We start from the raw sequence: 6,029 nt of genomic DNA, 5'->3' as shown, positions 1-6,029 counted from the left end.
CAAACTTTTGTAATCATTGAAATATAACTTACGGGTTTGATTTCTAAATCTAATGTTACTACTTCTTTATGAACAGTATACTTTCATTTGATTCGCCTTCATTTTGTGATTGCATGCATGGTCACTTTTATTTCCACCTTATTAAATCTCGTCTCCTTAAAAGTTGTTTTGGATGGTTTGTTTTACGAACTTAAATGCCTTAAAATCTTAATACTTATTCTTCGTAATGTGATGTTTTGTTTTGTTCTTGTTTTGTATAATGGTTTTTCAAACCTTTTAGTTTTGGTCGTTCCTTATGAAGGAAGAGGCAGCGATGATTTCGTTCTATAAATATCGATTATTTGTTTGCATGTCATGTGGACAGTAAACCAAAAAAATAAAATTGAGAAATAAAATGGGGCATGTGCCAAAGACACAACAACCCGACTAAAGAGCAGATAACAGCCGAACGCCACCAGCGAGTCTTCAGTCTGCGAGAAAATCTCGCACCCTGAATTTAGTTATGGTTAAAACTTTTGAAATAAAGTAAACACAGATAAAGTCATTATGCAAGCATCATTCTAGTATAATGAACATGATTTGGCATCCTTATATAAAACATGTATTTGAAAAATTATATTCCAATGAACGATACCCACTGCAAAGAAATTAAATATAAAGCAACACGAACTTAATCAAATTGTATAATGAGTTTATTCCACTTGTACTTTTTGTCTATCGGATGAGTTAAGCCTTTTTCAACTGATTTTTATGGTTCGTTCTTATGTTGCACTGTTATACCACTGTCCCAGGTAAGGGGGAGGGTTGGGATCCCACTAACATGTTTAACCCCGCCACTTATTTATGTATGTGCCTGTCCCAAGTCTGGAGCCTGTAATTCAGTGGTTGGCGTTTGTTTATTTGTTACATATTTGCTTTTCGTTCATTTTTTTTTTTACATAAATAAGGCCGTTAGTTTTCTCGTTTGAATTGTTTTACATTGTCTTATCGGGGCTTTTTATAGCTGACTATGCGGTACGGGCTTTGCTCATTGTTATAGGCCGTACAGTTACCTAAAGGTGTTAATGTTTGTGTCATTTTGGTCTTTTGTGGATAGTTGTCTCATTGGCAAATATACCACAACTTCTTTTTTGTATTTATGCATTCTTTTGTATCAATTAATATTTTGATAAATTCATTAGAATTGTCGTTACATAAGAAACATAAAGTATTAAAATTGAAACACAAATTAACATTTAAAATCATAAACTGTACAGGGTTCAAAAGGCATTAGTTTCATAATGAAAGCATCTTTTCCCTACCGGGTTATATCATCGTTAGGTATGGTAAAAACTGATACACTCATAATGGTTAACAGTAATGGTTGCAATAAATAGACACCGTTGGTTGTCATTTAAACGGACGATCGAGCGTCAATTTGTAGAGTTTTCCAGTTTTGCCTTTTAGATATAACGCGTTGATTTATTCCTTTAACATTTGTCTGATCAATAACGAAATATATGTTACATGAACATATATGTTTAGTAACAACAAACTGGTGTCACGTGACAGTATTGTCGTCTGTTAGCGTCATTGTAAATTTAAAAGTACAAACTTAACGTCATTAATAAAAACGAAAAGCGCTATTTAATTCAAAACAAAATGATGCAGTTTTTTTATATGTGACATGACATGGTTCAAACATGTCAGTTTTAACAAAATGCAATCAAACATCTGGTAATTTATCTCCCTGTAGAAAACAAATGTCAAACTTTTGTAATCATTGAAATATAACTTGCGGGTTTGAAGTCTAAAACTAATGTTGCTACTTCTTTATGTTCAGTATACCTTCATTTGATTCGCCTTCATTTTTTCATTGCATGCATGGTCACTTTTATTTCCACCTTATTAATTTGTATGTGTCTTCAGTATCTTTAAATTTAGTCCTGGTGTCTATGATGAGTTTATTCTCATCTCTTTAAATTAATATTGAGAATGAAAATGGTGAATGTGTCAAAGATACAACAAGCCGACCGAAGATGAGATAACATGTTGTGGCATCCTTATAGAAAAAAATATTGAAGTTTATTTCAATGAGCGGAATCCACTACAAAAAAACACTAAATATTTAGAAACACGAACTTAAAGAATACTATTAAAGATGTCTTCTCATTTTTTATCTCAAAATTATAATGTGTTGTTTTCGTTTTATTGCAGAAAATTGGGTTTTCCATGCATAATCTTTACAAAATCGGTCAATTTTGAGCAACATATAGCGTGTAAATATTCCCCGTGACCGATTCTTTTTTTTTTCGTTTTTCAAAGCATGAAATCAACTACATTTTGGCAAATTATTAAAAAGATCTATGGATTATAATTTAGACACTCCATCTACCTTAAAAGTACGCCATAAAAGCGTACAAACATGTTATCAATCCCGAATTCAAGCAACTTGACAATGTCAGTGTCAGAGAACGTTTTGTTTGAAACAGAGTGGTCTTCAACATAATATTATTTAAACGAGATATTCAAATGTTTTTCCGATTTGCATCTATTCAATTTGGAGGTTCCCAGTTATGCTATTTCGCAGGTGCCTTTTCCCCTAATTGCTTATCATATATTTTCCTAATTTACTAAAGGGGTTTCTCTTCCCGTTGGTAATTCTATCATGTTTTTCGTTTAATTGATTCAACAAGGGTCTTCATCTTTCTGTTGACATCACGTATGTCTTATTGTTTGGACAAGTGTGTTAGGAAACCCGATTGTTGACGTGCGAACAACCATACGGCGATCATAATATTATTAGCCTAGATCAACGTCATCGTTACGAATTCAAAAAAAATAATTCTGATATACAGTCGTGTTATTCAGCTGCGCATGCATTTTCACATTATACTGATTTATTAGAAGTGTTGAGTTCCTTGTATTATACATGTTATGTTAAACATGTTAAAGGCGATTTTGCAGGGTTATGAAGAAGAATGACTTATATCGACACCTCCTTACAGTTTTCGGTCACCATGACAAATTGCTATAGACCGATCTGATGTATAAAGTAAAATCACTAATAAACTGAACTCCGAGGGCAATTGAAAACGTAAGGTCCCTAATCAAATGGCAAAATTAAAAGGTTTAACACATCAAACGAATAGATGACAACTGTCATATTCATGACTTCGGTACAGGAATTTTCGTATGTAGAACATGGTGGATTGGACCTGGTTTTATAGCTAACTAAACCTCTCACTTGATGACAGTCGTATCAAATCCAATCATATTTACACATTGCGTGAACAAACATACATATATAATAGTTACAAATGTCAAAAATAAGGATACAGCAGTCAACATTGTTTAATAATATTAATCACTATAAACCCAAACAAAGTTTTAACAAAGAAGCACAAAACTCAAATTTTACAACCACATTCATTCATTCATTGATTTTTTTATTTTTCGATTTTAAATCCATACACAAAGAATTGAAAAAAATAAGGTACTGGAACCTTATCCTTACCCTGACGGGCACATGGTCAGGTTACGTTTTGACGTACATCAGCTGATCAGAATGTAAAAGTCACACAAGTAAAAATACCAAATAGCGTGTCATTCAAAATATGAACAGAGTATAGTTATGTTCCACTTATATATAGATATGCCACTTTGTCTGATGAATATTAATTAACTATAAACGGCTTCAACAACAAACTGCAAAGAAAACCGTACTAAAGTTATAAATTTTGTCGACTCAACCCGCTTTTTCGTATCTTTACGAAGTCTGTAAGGATATGACACAACATTTATCCCTGCTGAACGCATCAACTTCAATTTGAGACCCGGGCCGCGTTCAATATCGTAGCTGCTACATAGTGCTACGTAGATTTTTGTCTATTCAAACGTGTAGCTAGCCTATAGTTTCTACACATATATTGATATAGCAGCTACATAGCGATATTGAACACGATCCTGCATAAGGAAAATCTCAAAGTTTAAACCAAACACACGCTTTCTACACATATATTGATATAGCAGCTACATAGCGATATTGAACACGATCCTGCATAAGGAAAATCTCAAAGTTTAAACCAAACACACGCAGATCGGTAATATAGCTTAGATACAATTTTCTAATAATAACAAACTCATTAGGCCACTCATTATAGATATGTATATAAACTCATCATAGATACCGGGACTAAATTTAGTATATACGCCAGACGCGCGTTTCGTCTACAAAAGACTCGATCATTAGTGACGCTCGAATCCAAAAAAGTTTAAAAGGCCAAATAAAGTACGAAGTTGAAGAGCATTGAGAACCAAAATTCATAAAAGTTTTGCCAAATACAGCTAAGGTAATCTATGTCTGAGATAGAAAAGCCTTAGTATTTCATAATGTCTTAGTTAATGGAAATATTAGATGATTTTTCAGTATTTGTAATTCATCAAATTATATGGTATATGTTCAGCTTGCATTTGTATTGTAAGACACTGAACCTGTCGACGACCTGATCTCGTACATACAATATCCTCAGTTTTATGTGTTCCATAAAGAAGCAGCAGCAATACTAAAAGATTTTTGTTTCCGTATGAGGTAGTTCTTACCTGTGGTATTTCCAAAATATTACTGTATCTTAAAGAATATTAAGTGTGTTTAATTTGGAGTAAATTTTGTAGACATACAGGAGCCAAATTATTTAAAATTTTATATGTCTGAAAGTTCCCTTGTCCTGATGCGTCCTCTTCTTCTTTTGGTTTCTAGCGATCCTTCAATTATTGAAGATTATTCGCCGGGCGTCGACTATAAAATTTATAATTTACACTAATTTAGCAACAAAAAAATCAAAAATAACAAAATCAAAAAAATCAACATAACGTATGTACATTTGAAAAAATAAATTGTGATAAAACTATATACATTTGATAACAGAATAGTTAGGGATAGAATATGGGGATTAGAGCAGATTCTGAGATCACACTCTTGAATCCCTCTACCGTACTGCATGATACTATTTGTTGTGGCAGATGATTCCAATTTATAACTGTTCGTGGATAAAATGAATATTTATAACTGTCTTTAGATGTTTGTATTTGCCTAAATGAGTGTGGATTGCTATGTCTGGTTCTATTGTCAAGTGGGATCAAAAGATTATGTGTAGGAACTGCAACAATTTCATGAATAATTTTGTAAAAGAAAACAAGTCTGTATCGTAAACGCCTAATTTCGAGTGGGTACCAATTTAGGTCTGTCATCATTTCAGTAACTGAGCTGGTGTTATGGAAGCGGTTGCATGAGAAGCGTGCTGCTCTTCTCTGAACTTTTTCAATTTGTAAATTTTGTTGTTTTTGATGTGGGTCCCAAATTGTTGAGCAGTACTCTAATTTTGGTCGGACAAGAGCTTTATATGCATGAGCTTTAACTTTCGGTGATGCTATTTTTAGGTTTCTACGAATAAATCCAAGGGACTGGTTTGCTTTTGATGTCATGTTATCTATATGTTTGTCCCATTTTAAATTTGATTGAAGAGTTAGGCCTAAATATTTTGTAGAGTCAACTTTTTCTAAAGAGTGATTGTGTAATTTATAGGTAAAGTCTAAAGGTTTGCGTTTTTGAGTTACACTGAGAATGTTGCACTTGTCAGGGTGGAAATGCATGAGCCAGTCCTGCTCCCACCTGCCGGCCGCTTCTAAGTCAGACTGTAATTTAAGTGTGTCATCTGGTTTTTTAATTTCCCTATAAATAATGCTGTCATCTGCAAACAATCTTAATGTACTGTGTTCAATATATTCTGCCAAATATGTCCTATTTGGGTTGGAACCTTTGCGTTCTCAAGAAGAGTTTCATATAAGTCGTCATTTGCAAATCTTTATGCTTTCTCTTGTATTTTTTCAATTTTTTTTTTAGAATTTACCTCTGTAAAAAAATGTTAAGCCAAAGGGCAAAAATTAAAATTACTCAAAATAAAAGTATTTAAAAAAATATAAACATTCCGGAAATTCAATTGACTCGATCTACGACTCTTATATTATATATTTTATTTTAAATCACTCTA

This window comes from Mytilus trossulus, unplaced genomic scaffold, assembly GCF_036588685.1.
Source record: "Mytilus trossulus isolate FHL-02 unplaced genomic scaffold, PNRI_Mtr1.1.1.hap1 h1tg000373l__unscaffolded, whole genome shotgun sequence".
Lineage (NCBI taxonomy): Eukaryota > Metazoa > Mollusca > Bivalvia > Mytilida > Mytilidae > Mytilus > Mytilus trossulus.
Note: the sequence above shows the minus strand (reverse complement) of the source record.